We start from the raw sequence: 24,721 nt of genomic DNA, 5'->3' as shown, positions 1-24,721 counted from the left end.
GCGACGCACGCAGTTCCGACCATGCCCGGCAGAGGGCAGTGCGGCGCCCACCGTGGGTGGCCAGAGCGGCAGGCGGCCAACTCAGCAGCGCTTTTGAGGCGCCCCTGGGACGTCCAGAGCTGCATTATCTGGAGTGGGAGCTGATTTTGCAGAGGACTCGAGGTAGACATAAGATGGAGGGCAATTCACATTCCCTGTCATTTCTTTCCTATTAAGATCTTGCTTCGGTTACCTGGGCACACTTAACTGACCTAAGAGGATCCATGAAAGAATTTCCGAGCCCTACAGAAACTGAAGCTATGACCTCACTCTTAGAGAGAAACAGTGGGATCAGCATGAAGAAGAGCTTGAAAATCAAGGGGTTGATTTTCAGGATAGATTGCTTCCCTGAATTTTCACATGTTGCTTTCTGGAACTTGATGTTGTTTCGGTTAGCCCCCTCTCCCCTTCCCTACTACTCCCCCCCATGCCTTGGGCCATCTGTCCCTAAGCAAGCTGAAAGCTGTGGACAGAAAGCTCCTGATATTCCATCAGAATGAGGCACTTTCCACATCCCCTGCACACAGAGAAAGCACTTCCCTCACGGGTCTCTGGCTTTCCTCTGCCATGGAAACTGGGACTATAATGGGGTTAAAGGGGTGAAGGTAGGAGTTACTATTTTTAATTCTCCAATACTTATTTATTTTGTTCATATCAGTCTTCAGAGGCCAAGTGTAAAATGGTTCATAAGTCAAATAAGTGAGAAGGAAGGAGACCGACCAAAGGAATATGTGAAATGTTTTCAGATATACTTGGTCATCCTGGAAAAAGTACCACATCCCTCACTGCTGACTTTCACTATAGGCACTGCTGAAGTAGTTCTTTTGGGAAGCCAGGCACCAAGACCAGGGCCTGGTCCTCCCTTCGAAGTAGTTTTAGAACTCTTTTCTGGAATGGCCATTGGAGCTGTCATCTTACAAGGTCATCTGAAAATTAAGTTTGTGACTTATCCTAGAAAAAGGATGATGACAGCTTTCATCATGGCCATTCCAGAAAAAGAGTTCCATAATTGCTTTGAAGGGGAGACTAGGTGCTAGGATTGTTGCATAGCTTCCCAAGGGGACTAATTTGAAGGTGACCATAGTGATAACTCAGCAGTGAGGTATGTAACTCTTTACCTAGGATGAGTTCACAAACTTAACTGTCTGACCTTATATCATAGGTTTGCTTCATCTCACTTGTAATCTCAGTATTTATTGAGCCCCAGGCATCATGTATAATTAAAAAGAATCTGGATTTTCGGTGGTGCCTGAGGCTCAAAGGGGTAGGGCGCCAGCCCCATATACCGGAGGTGGTGGGTTCAAACCCAGCCCCGTGGCCAAAAAAAGAATCTGGATTTTAAATCAGATGACCTTTGTTCTTTTTATGGCTTTTCTATGTGAAATTCAATAAGTTCCTTAATCCCTCTGAACCTTTTCTTTTCTTTCTTTTTTTTTTTGAGACAGAGTCTCACTATGTCGCCCTCGATAGAGTGCCATGGTGTCACAGCTCACAGCAACCTCAAACTCTTGGACTTAAGTGATTCTCTTGCCTCAGCCTCCCACGTAGCTGGGACTACACACACCCACCATAATGCCCCGGCTGTTTTTTTGTTGTAGTTGTCATTGCTGTTTAGCAGGCCCCGGCCAAGTTTGAACCCACCAGCCCCAGTGTATGTGGCTGGCACCCTAACCACTGAGCCATGAGCCTGAGTCTGAGCCTGTTCTCTATCTATAAAAATGCCAGGTTTATGGTCCTTTTTAGTTCTGATACTTGGTGATTCAAATAATGTGAAATATCAGTGAGTTGCAATAATCTATTTACTAGAGAAAACCAAGAATTCAATAAACATGCTTGCATCTTATTCAAAAAACAATCCTTAATCATCATAATTGACATTGACAAAGCCCTTTTGTCAATGTGTTGGCCATGACGCTAAATGTCAAGCATGATGTTAGGCATTTTACTTGTATTATATCCACTGATCCTCACAACATATTAGTGGCATATGTTATACCACTAATTCCATTTTTCAGGTAAGAAAACTGAGACTTTAAGAATTTCAACCCAGGGTGGTACCTGTGGCTCAGTGAGTAGGGTGCCAGCTCCATATACCAAGGGTGGGGGTTCGAACCTGGCCCCAGCCAAACTGCAACAAAAAAATAGCCAGACATTGTGGCAGGCACCTGTCATCCTAGCTACTTAGGAGGCTGAGGCAAGATAATTGCCTAAGCCCAAGAGCTGGAGGTTGCCGTGAGCTGTGACACCAGGGCACTCTACCAAGGGTGACAAAATGAGACTCTATCTCTGAAAAAAAAAAAAAGAATTTCAGCCCAAAGTTGTTGGAAGATAATTATTTGTAGCTCTGTTATATCTGGCAAACAGAGGCACTGGCTTTTCCTTTCAAGGATGTTTGTACAGTGAGCAGCCTTGGAAAATAAAGACAATATCTCCTTTCAGAGCAAAGAGCAGAATTGTTTACTACTCAGTAGAACAAAGATAATATCTCCCTCCAGGCAGAGGTCAGGCAGGCTCTCTGTCCATTATAAAAGATGGGGGTTGCTTGCAGTTGAGATTCCTCTTCAGTAATGCAATCCACTATGTGCGCTGTTACGGGGTCAGGGAACCAAGACAAATGCTGATGCTCTCACTATTGCTACTGTCCTTTGTCACTGATGCAGGAGTCCCATGTCTCCTGTCAACATCTATGAGACTGTGGCAGATTAACTTACTAGTTTGAAAGTACAATATAAAAAAGAATCTCAAAGCCTTCATGGTTAACAAGGCTGCCTAGATAGTAACTGGTGAAGCTGTATTTTGAATCTATGCAATCTAACTCCAGAATCTGCCTCCTTAACTTCTACATTCTCCTGCCTCCCAAAGTAATACATATCTTTAATGTCACTGGTATGATGGCCTGATTAACTACCATACGATCAGACAGGCTGCTATGGCTAGAAGGAGATTCTTTCAGTGTAGAAGCAGTTATTGGAGATTGTAGAAGCGGAAAGTGGTCTGGTTTCTAGAGATAACATAGTCCTCAGGAGGTAGTCTGTCTAGCAGTTGCCTTAAGGGAGATCTTAAACAGAGCAAACCTCACTGATACCCCATTCAGCCAGGGCAGAATGTTCAAGCAGAAAACAAGCTGGCCTTAGGAGAGCAGGGCCCTAGCCTGGAGCTAGGGGGTTAAGGATCAGATTACACTTTTGGTGGTAGAAGGGAGGGAAATAGCAGAAGAAAGAAAAGAAGATCCCTGATCAGGTATTAAATGTGAGGCATTTAATCTAACATCTAGCATCTAAACTGTTTTAGAGACACAGAACTGATCACAGGTAAGGGCCGTGCCAGGGCAAAGCCTACAGTACCAAGGCGTGGCTCCAGCTGTACATACAGTGGTGAGGGAACCAGGAAGCGGGAACCAGCCTATGTTCAGTACACTCCCCAAGAAGCCCATTCTTAGGCCTGGGGACACTTTCTGTCTCCAGGAGCCCAGGAACAGCCCAAGATCACACTGTCAGTCCATGGCAAATCTCCATCCTCATCCAATTGTTAGTCTAAAACATTTTCAATCCGAAAATACTTTTTCTAAATAGTATAAGGTATTTTTTGAAGAATGCAATGTAGTAGCAAGAAAGCACGAAAGTCAGATTGGTATGATGAGGTCTTTAACCTACCCAGATGTGTCTGACAAAGCATCCCTGGATTCAGTCCTCAGATGAGCAACATTTACTTGCCACAGCCTCAGGAAAGGCAACTCCATGATCTTCCTCCATTTTAAACGTTTAACAAATGCCACTTTCAAAAAATGTTCTCCTATAAATGTAACAAACCCCTCATAGCACAATGTGACTGCTATTCTTATTCTTCAGTGACAATGAAAAACAACAAAAACTCTGCTAATGTAAACTGATTATGAAGCATTTAACGTGGCATTTTGAAAGGCAAAAGAGGCTCACTCATGCTGTCTTGTTTTGTGTATTCCAATTTATCAAGTTAATGCTTCTACAGCAGCATCCAAGCAAAAGCAAATGGCAAAGCTGACATCCTACTCACTGTGCTTGGAATGTGCAGCTCAGCTCAGTTTCACAAGAGCTGCCTGACTGCCTTTGCGACCGGCAGGCCTTGGGTGAACAAGGCAGCACGTGCAATAAATTACCTGACACCATCACTACTCTCAAATTTACCATCAGTTTTAATTACACTCGTGAGATGATTGTAGCCAGCTCAAAGTCCTTCTGCGGTGTCACAAAAACTATAGGCTAAAGTTCAAACTTCAATTTCGTGTTGAAAGACTTAAAAGATTCTGCCCTAGTTACTCTCTCCCAGTCTATACGCTCTGTATTCCAGTTAAACTGGATGATTCCAGCTGTTACTCTCCCAGATAACCCACAGTCTAATTTTCTGCTATGTCTCTGTCATAGCAGAAAATTGCCTGGAATTGTTTCCCGTTCTACCTTCCACCTCTATGTTTATCTATCAAAATGTTGAGGATCATTTTAAATTTTAAAATGTGTTGTATGTAAGTTATTTTGGTTTTATCCATTTTAGCTAATATAAAATAAAACACATTGTAAAATATTCTTCTTTCGTATTTACATTTCCTTGAATAGTTTATTCAAACATTTCAGATGCACCTTTGTATCACTGTCTTTATTATAACTAGAACCACTCTTAAAATCAGTTTAAATTAAGTTTTACACAATAATTACCCCCACTCACTAAGTCAACTGAAAAGATGTCGTATTACTATAATGAACAGCCTTGAAGATAGAAATGTCTTACTCCAGAGCGAGGGGAAGAATTGTTTACCATTCAGCATAATAAAAGTAATACTTCGTCCGGGGAGGGGAGGGTGGGTAGCCTTCTTGTACATTATAGAGATTTGGTTTCCCTGTTTTGGGGGGTTCTCTCCTGTAACACAGTTCCTGTGTTGTCTGATGTGCTGCTGGTACTGAACATTTCACCCCAAGCTTTAAGCATTCATTCACATATTATTCATTTGTCTTGCTGGTGTGTATCTGTGAACTCCCCAACATAGATAAGAGGAGGGCCCCAAGAACTAATACTGAAATCTGTGATGAATTTCTTTACTCCCTTTTTGACGGAGTCAGTTTCTATTGATTTTATTTTCTCTTCCCTTTACTCCCCTTCCTCACATTCTCTTTCCCTTATTTTTGTGATGGAACTATGGAAATTGTATGCAGAACCTGACCAAATCTAAACTGAACATCTTCAGGCACCTTCCAAAGAAGATAAGGACCTTGGAACATGTCAACACTTAATATTCCTTAAGCCTACTTGCCTGGTCCATGTGTTACTTTTTCCTAGTTCTATCTCATTTTGTCACTACATATTGGACATTGTTATTCTTAGTGTTTGTTTATATTGGCCCACATGGGTACCAATTTTATCTTTAGTTCTTTAAGCACCTCCTTCCTTCTGTCTATGATTAATTTACTTTTCATAGATAGCTTTTAGAATATCCTTTGTGTTGGGGGTAAATGCTTTGTTTTTGTTTTGTATAAAAATATGTTTATGTTATGACCTGTCTTAAAAGGTAATTGGGGGAGGGTGAGATGGCTCACACCTATAATCCTAGTGAGTGCTCTGGGAGGCTGAGGCAGGAGGATTGCTTGAGCTGAGGAGTTGGAGACCAGTCTGAGCAAAAGCAAGACCCTGTCTCTACTACCAATAGAAAAAATTAGCCAGGCATAGTGATGAGCACCTGTAGTCTCCGCTACTTGCGAGGCTGAGGTGGGAGGATTGCTCAAACCCAGGAGTCTGAGGTCACTGTGAGCTATGATGATGCCACTGCACTCTAGCCCAGGTGACAGAGACTCTCTCTTTCAAAGAAAAAAAGTTAATTTAGTTGCATATGCAATTCTAGGTACTGTAGGTTTGCTGTTATTTTATCTCAGTACTTAAATATTATTCCTGAATTATCAAGTGCAGATGCTGCTACTTAAAAGTCAGCTGTCAATCTAATCCTGTTTATCTCTTGTTTCTTTCAGGATTCATTATGCCTTTGGCAGGGAATTTGTACTTTTCTTCCAGCCTCAAAGGCTTCATTGAATCAAATTAAACACTAATGGTCATATATTGACCAAAGGTTAGTGTGGACAGAGACAACACTGTACCTTCATGACGCGTTGCACACCGAGGGAGAATCTCTATTGAAAAGGAAACGCTCTACCCCGCATCATTCACTGGCATGAAAATCCAGCACTCTGGGGCCAGACGACGGCACTGGGCCTACCCATCCGCCAGTGATCCATGGAGTTTCTAAAGTGTGCAAGGGAAGCAGGCAAATGCATTTATGAAAAGAGCGAGTAAGAAAAAACTGAAGCAGCACAGAAATAGAAAGTGGAAAACAAAATATTTTCATATATTTTTCAGTTCCAGTGAGATGTCTTAAATTTAAAAAGATAATCTATTATTCTGTTTTGCTCTTTCTGAAGTCCCTCCTTTCCAAAAAAAAAAAAAAAAAGGTACTAATTTGGCCTTCCCCATCTAGTTTGTGAATGCCAAAAGGTCTAAAAAGCCTTAATGACTAAGAAGCTAATGAGTCTGCACACCCTGGGCAGCGCTTTTCAGCTTGAAAGCACTTTATGAACATTGGCTAATTAATCTTTACAACATCCCACTCAGAAAGGGAGTTAAACTGAAAATCATTAAGCAGTGTAAAAAAGTCACTTAGCCCTAGAAACTCATGAAAGTATCACTAATAAGCATAAAATCTGAGCTCTGGGCCTTCCATCTTTGTACTAAAGGAAGACAGTAGGTAGCCGGCCTTTGCAAACTTGCAAGCCACAGAGAAAGGCTAAGAAGACCCAGGGTCTGGTCTGGTCCAGTTATCCACCATTACAATATGCTAGAGGTCAGCCCTGGAGTGGGCCATCTGGGGCCATCCACTTGATGGACCCCCCTCCTGAAAGAAAAACAGCTTGAAGGGTCACAGCTAAGTGAATGGGTGAGAGAAGGTTTCCCCACAGACAGCTTTGTGCAGCTTCCCTGGTAGAGCCCCCTCTTCCCTCAGGCTAACAATGGCATCAGTTAGGGCCCCCTGATTTGGAACTGGAGGTATTTTAAGATAGCTGTGAGTCGAAAACTGAATAAACTCTGTAAGTAGAGGAATTGGAAGAGTAGCATATCAAAATACAAAAAAAGCCATATTTTTGTATACTGAAACACTTTCAGAGCCTTTTTAGCAAGAGAATATTTTAAAGAATAATTTTGATATAAGTTTGGCATGTTTTTGTTGTTGTTTATTTTTTTTTTTGGTAGGGCGAGAGTCTGTGTCACCCTCGGTAGAGTGCTGTGGCATCACAGCTCACAACAACCTCCCGCTCTTGGGGTTAGGTGATTCTCTTGCCTCAGCCTCCCGAGTAGCTGGGACTACAGGCACCTGCCACAATGCCCAGTTATTTTTTTGTTGCAGTTTGGCTGGGGATGGGTTTGAACCCACCACCCTCAGTATATGGGGCCAGTGACCTACTCACTGAGCCACAGGTGCCACCTTAGTTTGGAGTTTTCTAGAAATTCCAGAGGAAATCCTTATTTCCAGAGGTGTAGTTTCATTCACTGCAACATTGTTTCTGCCTAAATTTAGTAAAGATAATAGGTGTCTTTTTATTTCAAAAATCAGAATCATACATGAATCTTGTTACTTCATTCCAAAATATATACTTAGCTAAACTTGGCCTTTTTATATCAGTGATATCCCCCTTTCAAAGAAACCTAAATTATCAACTTTGCTTTAAAAACTGGTCTGGAATAGATAATCCACTTACGTTCTTTTTGAAATTGTTCCCAATTAGAATTAATACTCTAAGGCAGGCGTCCTCAAACTACGGCCCACAGCCCACATGCGGCCCACCTAGGACATTTATCTGGCCCACCAGGTGTTTTTGCCACTGCTGCCTGTCCTGCTTAGCAGCCGACTCATCACAGGCCCACAGTCTGGCCCTCCAGTGGTCTGAGGGACAGTGAACTGGCCCCCTGTTTAAAAAGTTTGAGGACCCCTGCAGAATAGGGTGGGGGAACTTAAGAAAAGATACAGGAGAAGACGACAAAGAAAAAGGAGGTGCTGTTTGTAGGAGACAAGTGGGGGCAGGACAGACAGTGGGAACAGATGTGGAGAGGAGCCCACAAGGAAGGGAAGCCCAGGCCGGGCTCATGACGGCCCAGATTCAGGGCAGACAGAACACTTTACAAAATTTGCATCTTTACAGACTCAGTCTCCGGTGTAGGTGCTCTCATCACTCTTCTTCTGTTTTCCCTGTTCGGGAGAGGGATTATGGGGGCCTCTGTCTGGCATTAAAGTGGTGTTGGAATGAGCACCCTTTTCCTACTCTTCTCACCCTTCTCCTACAAGCAAGAGTTGGTCAAAATATCCCAAGAGGCCAACAAAGCCCAGCAGCACGAACACCCATGCTCTTTGACTTTGTAGAAGCATGGCCTGCTGCCTGTTTGAATCACACAGGTACTACTTGTACCATCCAATAACCTTATTTCTATTTTTCCCCATTCCTGCCCCCCATGTCACACACACAAAACTTGAGAGAAGTAATCTTCTCATGTCTGGAGGTGAAGGTGATTCTCAATTCCTACTCTTTTATTCACAGATACACCACTGAAAGGAAGACCCTGAAGGAATCCGTGGTAGGAACCGTGTTCTTTCTAAGATAATTTGGTTCATTCTTTTTAAATCACTATAGGTGCCTAATAGTTGTACATCTTCATAGGCACATGTGATACAGGCACACAATGAGAAGTAATTAAATCAGGGTAATGGGGGTATCCATTACTTCAGGATATTTATTTAACATTTCTTTATGTTAGGAACATTCCGAGTCTGTGCTTTTAGTTATTTTAAAGTTTACTTTAACTTAGTGTTGGCTACAGTCACTTTGTTGTTCTATCAAACACTGTCCACTCTATCTAACTATGTTTTCACCCCCATTAACATTCCTAGCTGTGACCATGATTCTACTCTCAGGCTCCAGGAGATCTGAATGTACCTCCCCCACATATCTGAGAACATGGAAGATTTGTGTTTCTGTTCTTGGTTTATTTCAGAATGTCTTAACAGTTCCATCCATGATGTTGCAAATTGCAGAAGATTATCTTTTGTGGCTGTGTAATATTCCATTGTGTGTGTGGGACACAGTTTCTTTATCCATCTGTTAATGAATTTTTAGGTTGATTCCGAAGCTTGGCTATGATAGTGCTGCAGTAAACCTTGGAGACCAGATAAGTTTTTGGTATTTCCTCTCCTTTAGATATATACCCAGCAGTAGAATTGCTGTTGGGGGGATTTTTTTTTTTTCTGATCATAGATTTCAAAGCAAAAATGGACCCACATCTCTATCACTCAGAGCTAACCACTAGTAACATATTGGAATATATCATTCAAGTTTTCACCTTTCTTTCCTTTCACATAATCCCAAGTAGGCTAAGCCTATATATAATATTTTATCTGCTTTTCCCCTGCTCTTTATAACCAGCTATCATTTATTTTGACCAATTTCTATGGATACAAAATGTCCCATCGTATGGCCAGAAAAAGAGAATTTATAGAGAAAGTAGATTAGTGGTTGTCTGGGCTACAATAATAATAGGATTAACTGTATGTGAGAATAGGGAATTTTATTAGGAGTATGTTGTAACACTGATTTATGTTGATGGTCGTACCACTCATAAAGTTACTAAAAATCACAGAATTGGTAACTCAAAATGAGTAAATTTTATAATATGTAAAATATGCCTCAATAAGGCTGTTAAAATTACTGTAAATATATCACTCATTGTATAGATTAATACAGTTACTTGGTCAATCATATGCTGTTAGACATTTAGGTTGTTCTCAATTTTGGATTAGCAATCCTAGGGTTGGCCAGGCATGGTGGCTCACATCTGTAATCTTTGCACTCTGGGAGGCCAAAGCAGGTGCATCCCTTCAGCACAGAAGTTTAAGACCAGCCTGAGCAAGAGGGGACCTTGTATCTATTAAAAATAGAAAAAATTAGCCTGGTGTTGTGATGGGCACCTGTAGTCCCAGCTACTCAAGAGGCTGAGGCAGGAGAATCGCCTATACCAAGAGTTTGAGGTTGCTGTGAGCTAGGCTGATGCCCTGGCACTCTAGCCTGGGCAACACAGTGAGACGCTGTGAAAAAAAGGAAGGAAGGAAGGAAGGAAGGAAGGCAGGCAGGCAGGCAGGCAGGCAGGCAGGCAATCTTAGGATTTAACATCCTTGCAATTAAATCTTTCTGCATCCCATGATTATTTCTTATGTAGAATAAACCTGTAATATTGGGACTCACTTATTTTGTTCAATATATACTTACATACCACTTCTCTGTACAAGGTAATATCCTAAATGCTTTTCTAATACTAATATACCGTATGTGTACATTATAATAACCTCTAACAATGCACAATATTTTACTTTTTGTTCAAACAAACAGTATTAGAAGTGGACAGAGGAAAGTAACTACAGGCCTCCTTTCATCTCCTCGCCTGGTATCCACTCCTTCCCCCTGGAACAACCCCCATTAGCATTTATAACACATTCTTCTGGGGTTTTTAACGAACTTCATACATAGGATATCTAGTTTTAATAGTGTTTGTAAACATAAGTGGGATTGTGCTACAGGTTATTTTCTGTAACTTCTTTTTCCCTTGGCGATGTATTTGAGAAATGTTTACATGTCAATTCAAAGAGATCTGCTTTATTTACCCTAATGTCTGTAGGATTTTCTAGGGGGTAGCTATACCCATCAATCAAAATTCACATTGTTTCCAATTTTTTTTATTACAAATAATGCTTCTGTGAACTTTCTTACAAACATATCTTTGTGCATGTGGACAATACTTCTTTTAAATACCTAAAGGTGAAACTTTAAGGTTGAAGAATACGTGCATAAAAATATTAAAAGCTGTTGCAACTCATCTTTCAAACAAGTCTTCACCAATTCATACCCTGTTAATCCGAGTACTCATGTATACCACCCTCATACAACATGGAGTGTCATCATTCTTTTTAAACTGTGTCTTATCTGGCAGATAAAAACAATACTCAAAGCTCGGTGCCTGTGGCTCAAGTGGCTAAGGCGCCAGTCACATACACCTAAGGTGGCGGGTTTGAATCCAGCCCAGGCCCACCAAACAACAATGATGGCTGCAACCAAAAAATAGCCGGGCATTGTGGCGGGTGCCTGTGGTCCCAGCTACTTGGGAGGCAGAGGCAGGAGACTTGCTTGAGCCCAGAAGTTGGAGGTTGCTGTGAGCTTTGATGCCACAGCACTCTACCCAGAGGGACAGCTTGAGGCTCTGTCTCAGAAAAAAAAAAACCAATACTCACTTTTCCATTAACTGAGATGTATTTTATTACCAGTGAAATTGAACACTTTTTTATAATTCTTTGATTGTCTATTTTTAATTTGACCTCTTTGTGTCTTTTGCTTACTTTTTACTGAACATTAACTTATTGCTTAGTAAGCCCTCTTTATGTTCTAAGAATATTAACCAATTTCCATTTTCACAAATCATAAATCTTCCTTGATAATCAGCAATTTGTCATCAGTTTGATAAGTCCAATAGGCCTACAAACTATGATTGCTTGGTCTAAGATGAATAAATAGTATAGCTTGGTAAACTCGGCCTGCTGCCTCTCACGGTGGGACGAACTTTTCCAAAGATACCTACCTGTATAACCCTGTCCAGGTTGTTTCTATAAGAGGTTGACCTACATATCCCATCCTGCCTATTTATTCCACCTGCTTTTGTAACGCACAGCTCCTGTAAGAAGTTGGTTTGAGCTACAGTTTGATCAGGTAATCTTGAGTTTTAGCTTTTAAGATTATTATGACTTCTCACTTACCAAGCACAGCAGGAGGCTACACTATATAGTACCTCATTCAAGGTTCAGCCCGCTGATGCTGGAAAGATCTTATTATATCACCATCAGTGTATGAAAAGAACATTTCCTCTTAGACAATTTCTGTCGAGGAATACCTAAGCTTGTCTTTAAATTTGAAATAGAGTAGAATGTCCATAGTTGACCACCTCTCTCCATTTAACCCTCTCCTTAGGTGACCTAAATTTGATAAACCAAACATGCGTCACATGTACATATCAGTGCAGTGGGCCTAGTTCATTATGTTGACCGCTTTTGTATAGTAACCAGTTTGTGACAGTCCCTTGGGCGAGGAACTTACAGAGATTTTTCTATTAGTAGCAGGAACCTTCCTTCCACCATCTCATTCATCGAGATTCTTCCTTTTTAGAATTCCTGGTTTAGAAAGTAGTGAGCTTTTATATAAACCGAATCGTACAACGTGTGGACTTTTGCATCTGGCTGCTTTTACTTGGCATGCTGTTTTCAGGATTTATCCATCTTGTAGCATGTATCAGTATTTCAGCCTTTTAAAAACATTGTAAATGAATAGACTGTTTGGGGAGCTGTGTTCAGGTTTATGGAAAAACAGAGTGGAAAGTACAGAGATTTCTCCTAGCCTACCTTCCCCTGCCCAATACACACAGTTTTCCCTGTTGTTAATATTTGCTTGAGTGTGACACTCCACTTGTCACAATTGGTGAGTCAACACTGATACGTTGTTAGTAATTAAAGTCCTGTCTACATTAGGGTCCACTCTTTGTGTTGCATGTTCCATGGTTTGACACATGTCCATATCCACCATTACAGTAACATACAGAATACTTCACTGCCCTAAATGCCCCCTGTGTTCCACCTATTAATCACTCCCTCTTTCTCCCTGAATTTCTGGCAATTACTGATTTTTTTTTTTGAGACAGAGTCTCACTCTGGCACCCTCAGTAGCATGCCACAGCGTCACAGCTCACATCAACCTTTAACTCCTGGGCTTAAGTGATTCTCTTGCCTCAGCCTCCCAAATAGCTGGGACTACAGGCACCCGCCACAATGCCCTGCTATTTTTTTCGCAGTTGCCACTGCTGTTTTAGCTGGCCAGGGCTGGGTTTGAACACACCGCCCACAGTATATGGGGCCCAGGCCCCACCCTCCAAGCCTCAGGCACTGCCTGCAATTACTGACCTTTTTACTGGCTCCATAGTTTTCCTTTTTATATAGTCACATGATGGGAATCATATCCTCTATATCCTTTTCAGATTGGCTTTTTTCACTCAGCAATATCCATTTCAGGTAACTCTGTGTCTTTTCATGGCTTGACAGCTCACCTCTTTCTACTCCACTGCCCGGATGTACCCACAATCACCTATTGAAGGACATCTTCTGCTTCCAAGTTTTGACAATTATAAATAAAGCTGCAATAAACATTTATGTGCAAATGTGCGTACTTAAGTTTTCAACTCATTTGGATAAACACCCGTGAGTGTGATTGCTAGATTGCATGGTAAGAGTATGTCATGTTTCTCAAGAAACTTCCAAATTGTGGTCCAAAGTGGCTGTGCCATTTTGCTTCCTACCAACAGTGAATGAGAGTCCCTATTACTCCATATTCCCACTAGCATTTGATATTGTCAGTGTTTTGGATTTTAGCCATTTAATAGGTATGTAGTAATATTCCACATTTTATTTTGTAATTTCCTAATGATATACCACATTGAGAATCCTTTCATATACTTCTTTGGTCATTTATGTATGTCTTCTTTGATGCAATTGTTTGCCCCTTTTTAAGTTGAGTTATTCATTTGCTTATTATTAAGTTTGAGGAGTTCTTTATGTATTTTGGATATAAGTCTTTTATCAGATGTGTGTTTTGCAAAAATTTTTCTTCCAGGTCATGGCTTGTCCATTCGTTACATGTTATTTTTATATAAAGCTTAACCAGATGTTTTGCTTATTTCTTTTTATTCTGGTTCCATGGAACTTTAGAATTAACTAAAAACCTTAATAACTTTTCTCATTCACCTTCAACTTTATCTCCCTATCAGTCAATCCAGGAAAATATCCCTTTGCTTAGGCCAGGGTAAAACTTAAGTTTTACTTACGTTTTAGATTCTTATCTTTTCTGAGGAATCTTCGAGCCCTTCCCCTCTACTGTCATTATTTTTATATTATATCTAGATCCCCCCCTCCCTTCAGGGGGAGTGTGTTTCCTTTCATTTGGCATTGCTGTTTGCATCTTCACTGTGTGTTCTACATCTACGTATCTTCATGTCCTCACTCCCCTACCATTTATCTACAGTCTTTAACTTGTAGCTTGTCTATCACCTTCCAACTACCAGATCACAAAATACATCAGCTATTCTAAGTCCTTATTCTCTCTGAAGCACTTAACACTTGCTCACCAGCCAGATATTAAACTGTGGCTTCCATGTATTATCTACTTTTATTTCTCTTTCTGCATTTCTGACACCTCTTTTAAGTTATATTCCCAGGTTCAGTCTGTGATCTCCTAATATCTTTCTACCTTCCCTTTTAAGGATTTATTTATTTTCACAACATAAGAATATTACAAAATAAAATGAGTTTGCCATGCAAAAATTAACCTTCAAGCAAGAGTTAAAAAAAAAGAAACAACACAATAAACTCGGTACTGCCAGCTACTTGGATAGCTGAGAAAACTTCCTCCTCTGCTTTCTTACTTCCCTGGCACTCTTCTGCCCGTCACTAATCCCCTCTGCCTGTGACCTTGCTATCCCACATCTCTATGCCCACTTCCAGTCAGTTGCCTTTGCTACCTTTTGGCCCCAACTTTTAGTCTCCGATATGGAGAGAGCTTGAGCTCCAATAACATTTGTTTCCTCTATCTCAGTCATTTTCAACTAGTATGCCATGAAAATTTTTAAAGATCACTAATTAATTTTCAAAAGAACTTCAAAGCACAATAAGTATATTCTTTTTCTTAAACTCTTTCTTTTGATCAACATAATTTAAGTGTGTGGCAGAAGTTTAACTCCAGGTTCAAGTATGCTGTGAAATGAAAAAAAGGTTGAAAAACACTGCTGTATTTTATACTCTTAATTTTAGCATTTCTGGCCCTAGGTTGAATTGAACTCAGAATCCAACCATACTCCCTAAACAGGTGCTAAAGACTCTTCCTTTTACCTGAGTCTTCAGTTGTCACCTCTGGGACAATTCTCAGAGCTGGCTCTCTGATGCTATTGGCTCTCCAAGCTCCAGCTCCACATCATCAGATACTTACAGGACATTTTAACTTGAAAGTCCTTATGCTAGCTGAAACGCAGCATTCCAAAACCAGGTTTATCATTTTGTTTTCCCATCCTTTCAAAGAAAGAAGGCTTCCTTCTTCAAAATGTTTCATCTGTGCCAAATGAATCATTAATGTTCAAATCTCCCAGTTCCACACCAATGGTGCCATCTTTGATTGCTATCCATATGTAGGCATAAGCAAGTCATAGCAATCCAGGAGCTTCTGAAACTTGCATTCGCAAACCCAGTGTGCTCTGGCCTGGCGCTGCACACCTCACTATCTATGCTAACAGTTCCCAGATCTTCTCATCCATTCAATGCCATAAGAGCCCACTAACCTTTGTTTCCTATCCAGAAAAGATATAAATGTAACCACTGACTATCCTTCCCAATATATCCTCTTGTCATAATTTTTTTGTCATAAATTTTTTAACATAAGAAATAATGTGAATGGCCTACACATATTAAAAACTAGGCTTTCTTCAAACGACATTTGTATGAGTATTTTTATGTCACATATACTACCTTTTAAAATTTCATTAGAAGCTCATCAGAAAGTATCTCTGATATTTAAGACTATGGCTTGGTATTATACAGGTGCTTGGGGAAGATATGTAATAATCTCAGGAAAAAATAGTGAAGAAATATAAAATTACTATTTAGAGAAATACATGAAGACCAGAGGGGATTCCTGCTTATATATCTTTTTTATTTTTTTGTTTTCTCAAAATAATTCATCATCCAAATGTAATACCAATAACATGGATAATAAAACATACTATTCTTTAATTTCTAGTGATATCTCCAGTGGAGTTTAAGACAAGGAAGACTATGGAAGGTATGCTTAGAGTGTTAATATTTAATTAACATAGCAGTACCCTAAAATGTGAAAGCCTTGATCAAATTCCCAAATTTTGTCTACGCAACTCAAAGATAAAAGCCATGCCTAGTAAATTCAGGGCGTCCTTAATGTGTAGACTTGAAGATCAAGAAAGCTGTAGAATCTGGTCTAACAACAAACAGAACTTTGTGTAGGGCCCATTAATCATTTATTACCAGATTAGGGAATCCATCCAAAAAAGGCAAAGAGGAGGCTTTCTACATGATTTGTCAGTAATTCAGCCAGATTTCCCACTCAGTATCTTAGAATAGACTAGCTCACGGACTAAGAAGGTCTCTCCAAAGCCAAATGCTTTCTTGTCCCCATTCACACTTTCCACTTTTCACCCTACTCTTTCCCATCCGTTCCTTTTGGTGCTATTCCTCTTTGTGTTTTAAATATTTAACTTAAGCTCAATTACATACAGACTAAGCAAAAAGAACAAAAATATAAGCCCGAAGAGAACAGGAGAAAAGAACTAATAAAATAAAAGCATAAAATAATAAACAAGAAAATAAGCAGTAAATTTGATAAATAAATCCAGAAATGGCTTATGTAGGAAAAAACAATAAGAAATAAGCAGTTTAATCAGAGGGGAGAAACCACAAATATGCTACAACAGAAGTGATAAATATAATCACAGCTACAGGAGGAAATTAAAGGAACTATAATACTCCTTTCCCATAACCCTAAGCATATATGTACTTGCAAATCTGGTGTACTTGCAAATTTCTATTTAAACAAAATAGATATTTACAAAATTGAATCAAGAAGAACGAGAAAATCTAAGTGAAATGATCACCACAAAAATGATAGTGTTGTAAAAGAATCATTCTCAGAAAATATCCAGGGTCCAGACTTCTGTCTTTATTTATTATAATTATCTCATTCTAGAATGTTCTTGCCAACTTTTTTCATCTGTCAAACTCTACCTGTTTTATATGGCCCAGTTGGAATGTCATCTTGATAAAATCTTTCTGGACTTTTCCTTTTGTCCTACCATTTCTTCTCTGGCACTCTCCCCAACTCATCAAAGAAACGGTACTTCATTAAACTGTTATTGCTCTTTGTACTATTGCGTTTCATTTGTATCAATGTCTATAAATCTGTAACTCATCTGTGTATCCTTCTGTGACTTGGCACAAGGCAGTACCTCACTGTAAGTTTCCATAGCACATCTTCAACTCTGATCCAAGCGAACCAGTTGGGTCTGGCATATGCTGAAAAAGGAAACTTACTTGTCTACATAATAAAAAGCACAAAGGGTAGAGCTAGCTTCAGCCAGTGCTGAATCAGAGCTTAAATTAGACCATAAAAGTTCTTTCCCTACCCACTTCTTAGCTGTCCTTCATGTGGGCTTTAGTCTCAAGCACCACAGTAGCTTTAGGTCATCTTTATTCAAGGCAAAATTTCAACAGTTTAGAGAGAACTTCTTTTCCCTGACGGTTGGCACAAAGGTGCTTGGCTTCACTCTTGTTGGCCTAAATTGGGTCGCATGGTCATTGTTGAGCCAATCCCTATGGCCTGAGAAAACTAATCATATGATAGGCCAGAAATGCAACATATGCCCATAATTAAGCTTGCGGTAGAAACAACAAAGACTAAGAATGGAGGAATGAGATAGTTCTCTAGAGGAAAATCAAGGCTTCCTAGTCAGCTGCTGGGTGTCCAAAACACCAAGTGTACACAAACATAACGTTCATTGGGGAAACTACCATTAGCCTTCATTTTAGGTACAATTCTCAATGTTACCTCATGTATTGGATTTCATAAAATTTGGAATCGATGTCTAAAATATTTCTGAGTTCTTAGGAGCACTAGGTTGACATTCTTGAACATCTAGCCCAACACTCAGCACACATTGGTGACTAAAGCAATATATGTTAATAAATAAAAGATGATTTAATAAAAAATAGGCATAAACCATCTAAGAATGCATGAAACATGACTTACATGTGTATATACATTAACCAGGTCAGGAAATACAGATACCTGCTTTATTCTAACATGTCCTTTCTTATTTAACAGGTGATCAAGTGGACATAGCTTGTGTTTGCTTAAAGAAATATCAGCACATTTTCTCATCTGCTGTGTCTCTTTATTTTTCCTTTAAAAGAAAAGTTTAGAATATGGGCTATGGCTTTAAATTCTTCTTGTCACTTAACTAAAATGAACTATAATATGACCATTTACAAGCCCAAATTGTATTTGGGGCTTATATTTATATATTATAGCAATCATGGCCATGATCAAATCAGAGCCTAATCCAAGCTCACGCTACAGAAATGCTGACTACCAGGTAGAGTTTTGCCTGAGCTAAAAGAAATAATGTTACTTGTATTGGGCAAAAAATTTCTTCTTAATATCTCTGGCAGACCTACTCTTGCAAGTGAGTTTGTCCATGACTGCCCTAATGCTTCTCTATACCATGAGAGTTACACAAGGCCATCAGCTCAAAAAAATTTACAAGATCCAGTTTGAAATCCGTGGATACAGAGTCAACTCCTTGGTACCAATCAATATTGTATTTGCTTTTCTCCCCTCTAAAACAGGGTACAATGTTTCTCAAGAAATATTCAAGAACGAATTCTTGAACAAACTGATGTATGCACACATACACACAAATGTATGTCTTTGTTTCTTCACATTCTACCTACTGTTCACCTTTCTTTTAGGGAGGATGTGGTACCACTCTTCTCGTATACACACAGCCCCCTAAACTTCAGGGCAGACATGAATTGGGTGGATAAAGGATGGATAGCAAAAGTTCTCACTAGGGAGGGTGACTGGAAAGATCACCTATATGGTCTGTCTAACAAGGGTACAAGTGAACTTTTCTAGAACTAGAGTATAAATGTTTTAACACAATAACTAAGTAAATGACACAAAGTCCATGTTAACCAGTTTGATGAAATATTTCAAATTGTATATGAAAACACTACACTGTACCCCATGTTTGCATTAATGTATACAGCTATTATTTAATTAAAAAATAAATAAATAAAAAGCTCTCACTAAATACATATTAGTTTGGGAAATTAATGCTCACAAACCAAAACAAACAATTTCTATTATTGGAAGCACTGTAGGTGTGAATTATGTTAGACTCAGCACTCATCTTATCTTGCCTTCATATCACAGATAGATATTCTACATAAATGCTTCAAGCTAACTTTAGAAGTATCTTTTTCATTTTCCAGGGGAAAAATGCTTGGTTTATCACCTGTACTTCTACTAAGTATTTTCTAAAAGTGAAAAAATCACTCAAACATTTTTCCTTCTTGTTTTCATGACATTTTAGGGAAAGTGTATAGCAAAACAGTAGCTTCAGATTTTATTGTCTACACTCTTACTGCCTAAGAAGCAACTTCTATGTATAAAACAAAATCAGAGGAAGTCTTCCCTAAGAACGACAGTTGATTCAGGGGCACACACCTATAATTCAATAGCTCCTCAAAGCTTACATTACAATGTAGTGGACACAACTCAGATAAAAAAGTAAGGGATTCAGGGGCTGAGAGCAAACAACCCTAAGTAGTAAAATATGGAGCCAAAAAATAGGAGCTAGAGCAAGTGTCAGCTTTTAAGATTTGGAAAGTTTGAAAGAAAGGATGGGCTCTCAGGAATGTTCCACAGGGGGATGGATAATTTCAAAGTATTCCAAACTATTGATTTTATTTAAGTCTAAAATGTGGTAGGGACAGTATCTTATTTATTACTTACCTGCTTTAGAGTTTTTTCCGCCCCCCAGTCTACCAGTACTCATATATGTTTAGATCAATGTACTGAAAAATTCCTGACCTCTCTGAATACATGAAGGACTGAAGCAGTCTGGTAATTTTTATTCTAAGTCTTCAAGTCCTAATAAACTATGACCCGTAACATCAGAGAACTCTCCTCACTGGTCCTTCTGCCGCCAGGGCTTCACCCCTGAGATCTCGCCTCCTTGCTCCCACTGCTTCCTCCCCAGACCTGGCCTCACAGTTTTCTGATTAAATTTCCCCAGCAGCTCCCCACTGCCTTCCGGTCTGGTCCTGAGAGAGACTCTGCTCTCATCTTCTGCTGGTCCTTACACCACTGACCCTGGCCAGTGAAGGTAAACAGGAAACCAGGCAATATCGCTCTTCCTTTCAATTATTAATTTTTCAAAAGACCTTGCCAAGACAGCAAATTAAACTTTACAGGCCAGACTCTGCCTTGGAACTATTTTCTCTGTTTTAGTTATTCACTATCATTTTAGAAAATTTTACCTTCATATAAACCCACCACTTGTGATCTTTAAGTCAAAGTAGCAAAATTTCCTAAATTGGGTATTTCTGAAACATGGAATATCCAAATATATTCTAAATATCCTAAATCCAATGTGAATATCCAGCATTGATCTCTTTTTGTGGAAATGCAAAGAAAATGAAAACACACCTCTTAACAGTTGAGATTATAGGAGGGAACAAAACCTTCATCATCCTTCAGGGTGACAGACTATTGGTTCACATTGTCAGAGGTGAAACTGCTCTATGACTTTACTGGTAATAAAAGAGTTAAGAGTCCAGTGTTGGGACCAAGGAGTTCCAGAAAAACACCTTTTCCATATCCCTGGGCTGATGATTATCAGATTGCTGGTGAAATGGAATAACAAAATAACTATTTTGCATTGATTTCTCTTTGACAAAGGAATATTAACCACTTCCCTATGTAGAGAGTATCTTGAAGCTCTGAGGTATACTTTAAAATAGTATAACACCAAGTTCACCATATACATGTAGTGCCACAGTGGATTTTAAAAGAACATAAGATAGACAAAACATGATCCAATGAATCTCATCTAATGAAAACTTACAAAGCTTCACGACAATCACTTGACATAATGTGACGGTTTTATTTCTGTGATTCTAAAAATAAACTATAGAAACTTATCACATAGGTTTAGTTTCATCAGTTCCCATTAAGTATGACTTCTGACTGAAACTGAAGAATTCACTATTCGAAATAACAGAATAGTCTAGAAGTATCTTGAAGTTCCGTTTTCAATTTTTATGTTTCTCAAAATGCAGACATTTGAGAACCTTGACAACCGAGACTGTGTCCTTTGAGGTCCATGTGGATGAATCAACAGGGGGAAAAAAGTTTACAACAAAATGAGATCTTTTTTCTTTACAAAGTGAAAACTTTTTTCTTTAGAAGACTTGCTGGAGTTTGCAGGGAAATGTGAGTTTTGGAGAGAGGGAGGATCCAGACCAAGATGAGCCAACTCCTCCTCCACATGCAGCCAGCCAGGGCTCTCTCACAGCCACCAAGTGTCCCGCCTCCCCTTTAGATAGCCTGTCCTTCCTTTCCCAAGAGCAGTGTGCACCAGCCCACGAGGTCTCAGATCCATGCCCTGCTTGGCCCCTGGAGGGCCAAGAGAAGGGCACCTTCTTTGGGGTTTGGAGACCATATTTAGAGAAACTGTTTTTTCGTTCATGGAGAATCTCCATTTGTTTGGACAAAATACTCAGTAACATTGTTTAGATGTAAGATCAGACCTAAATGAATATTTATTATCTCCATGAATCTTTGGACATGAAGACCACTATAAACAACTGTATGTTAAAACAGGCTTTTTAAGTCTGCACTAGTATTTTATTTGTTTGTTTCTTTTTGTTTGTTTCTTTTTGAGACAGAGTCTCACTCTGTGGCCCCAGGCTAGAGGGCCATGCCATTACAGCTCATATCAACCTCAAAGTCTTGGACTCAAGAGATCCTCCTGCCTCAGCCTCCCGAGTAGCTGTGTATATAGACACCCCACAACCAGCAGCTAGTTTTTTTCCTATTTTAGTAGAGTCGAGATCTCACTCTTGCTCAGGTTGTCTTGAACTCCTGAGCTCAAGCAGTCCTCACACTTTGGCCTCCCAGAGTGCTCGGATTTCAGGTGTGAGCCACCCTGCTCTGCCTGCGTTAGTATTTTAAAGTCTGTTAGGGTGAACTTGAAGCTTCATCTGTGTGAGGATGAGATACTTGTTCCTGTTCATATTTTCCATGAGGCAGCTTCTGCAGTTCACTTGCCCTTTCTTTTAACATTTGTAGGCTTGATGTCTTCTTGGTTTTCTTTTATACTTTAACTCAATTAAATTACTTCAGGAGGTTGTGTGTGGGTGAACCCAGGGGCGTAGGAAGAGAGAGTTCATTTTGTGATTGAAGGAATTACACTTAGAACTTTTTTTTTTCCCTTTTTTTTTTATTGAATGGTAACTGTGTACATTGATGCACTTTGGGGGTACAGTGTGGTGTTTTCACACACAATCCATGACATTTCCATCAAACTGGTTAACATAGCCTTCATGTAACTTTCTTAGTTATTATGTCAAAACATTCATATTCTACTCATAGAAAGATTCACTTGTACCCTTGCAAGATGAACCACTTAGAACTTTATAAAGTTTCCTCCATCTCACATCCAGCTCACAGAACAGAAGTCACAGTACCTGGAATTGCTGCCCCTATGTGGGAATCCAAAGACAGCAATGAGATCTGTAAAAAGGTAACTGCTATGTGAGCAAGAATCCTACCTTTGTACAAGTTATGAACTTAACAAACCAGGTTCCAGGATAAATATGATGATACTAAACACACTTCCTGACAAGAAGTAGGATAAATCCCTATTTACAAGTCTGATGGAATACGTGTGGGCCGTTCACTTTGTCAGTGTTGACATGTGATACCTTAGGTTTCTCATTGCTCAGTTTAAAGCTTATTCTTCTAGGCTTAAATTGATCAATTAATTACATGTAATTCAACAGCTTTCACAATATCATTATTTGTGCTGCTAATCATAAAGTGACTAGCATTTCTGAAGGGTTTTTTTGTAAAAATCCGAGGTGATATATTAAGGACTGATTTACTCTTCAAACAAGCTCCCTCAGTGCATGCAGTAGGCAGCCCATACATGTGCATAAAATGAAGAGGCCTGTAGCCACTAGGCATGCGGGGATGAGCACAGTGTCTGCTTCTCAAGTGATCAACAGCCATATCCAATTCCTGGGTGAATAGTCAATGGACTAAATACAGATCAGGAGATATAAGGAAAAAGTCTCTACGTGAGTCCCACTGTCCATCCTGGAGAAGCCCAGGACAAAAGCTGAGCCAGTAATCAAAGTTAAAAGGAGAACACTGAATAGCTACCAGGCTCTGGGCCCAGGCCCCCTTTATCTGCAGAGAAGGGTAGAAAGGATAGGAAATCTCATCCCGCAGTACTGATAGGGACATGTTCTATCCAGGAGAGCCTTGGACTGGCCAGGGGCAGAGAAACTAGAGAGAGCCAGGGATAAAGGCAAGACCCAGAGTCCACCTGGGGAGTCCCGGGCAAAACACAAATGGTGGTCCTCTGATTCACATGTCCTGTGTGACAAAGAGGATGTGTGACCTCTAAGGATCTGTGAGCAAATGGAGCCTTATCTGGTCTCTGAACCTTAACTGGAAAAGCCCAAAGGAGTCATGTGCTCTGGCTCCTTTACCATGGCCACCTCTCCTGGGCCTCATACTCGGTCATGGGCTAATCCACTGATTCTCACACTGTTTACCATCAAGAATACCTTTGGTTATTTGGACTTTGTAGATACTAAGTCTTAAAATCTTCAGCTACATCTGATTTTCCTTTATCATCAATATTCTTTTTTATTTATTTAACTCATTTTTAATTGACCAATAAAAGTTATGCATATTCATCATGTAAAACATGTTACTTTGAAATGTGTATCCGTTGTGGAATGGCAAAATTGAGCTAATTAACATAAGCAGAACCTCACATATTTACCTTTTTGTCTGTATGGTGAGAACACTTAAAATATGTTCTTAAAATTTTCAAGAATATGGCTGGGCGCCTGTAGCTCAGTGAGTGGGGCACCGGCCATATACACCATGGCTGTCAGATTCAAGCCCAGCCTGGACCAGCTAAACAACAGTGACAACTGCAACCAAAAAATAGCAGGGCATTGTGGTGAGCACCTGTTGTCCTAACTACTCAGGAGGCTGAGGCAAGAGAATCACTTAAACTCAAGAATTTGAGATTGCTGTGAGCTGTGATGTCACTGCACTCTACAGAGGGTGTCATAGTGAGACTCTGTGTCAAAAAAAAGTTCAAGAATACAATACATTGCTGTTTACTATAGTTACCATGGTGTACAATAGATAACTTGAACTTAATCTCTCTTATCTAACTGAAATTTTTAAGTAAGGCAAGCAAACAGCCCTCAGAATGGGAGAAGATTTTTGCAGGTTATGTCTCCGACAAAGGTTTAATAACCAGAATCCATAGAGAACTTAAATGTATTAGCAAGAAGAAAATGAGTGATCCCATCTCAAGGTGGGCAAGGGACTTGAAGAGAAATTTCTTTGAAGAAGATCGGCGCATGGCCTACAAATATATGAAAAAATGTTCACCATCCTTAATCATCAGAGAAATGCAAATCAAAACTACTCTGAGATATCACCTAACTTCAGTAGGATTAGCCCGTATCACTAAATCCCAAAACCAGAGATGCTGGCGTGGATGTGGAGAAAAGGGAATACTCTTACACTGCTGGTGGGAATGTAAACTAATACGTTCCTTTTGGAAAGACATCTGGAGAACACTTAGAGAACTAAAAATAGACCTGCCATTTGACCCTGCAATTCCTTTATTAGGTATATTC

At 39.7% G+C, this 24,721-nt stretch overlaps 1 protein-coding gene across 1 annotated transcript in view; it reads right to left on the bottom strand.

Moving 5' to 3' along the window:
- The window catches only part of PDE11A (phosphodiesterase 11A), a 393,899-nt gene that overhangs the window by 253,771 nt on the left and 115,407 nt on the right, over window positions 1–24,721 (bottom strand). The gene's annotated exons all lie outside the window — the stretch shown is intronic.

This window comes from Otolemur garnettii, unplaced genomic scaffold (genome assembly GCF_000181295.1).
Source record: "Otolemur garnettii isolate 467f Iridium unplaced genomic scaffold, OtoGar3 scaffold00048, whole genome shotgun sequence".
NCBI lineage: Eukaryota > Metazoa > Chordata > Mammalia > Primates > Galagidae > Otolemur > Otolemur garnettii.
Note: the sequence above shows the minus strand (reverse complement) of the source record. Positions and strands in the feature narration are given on the sequence as shown.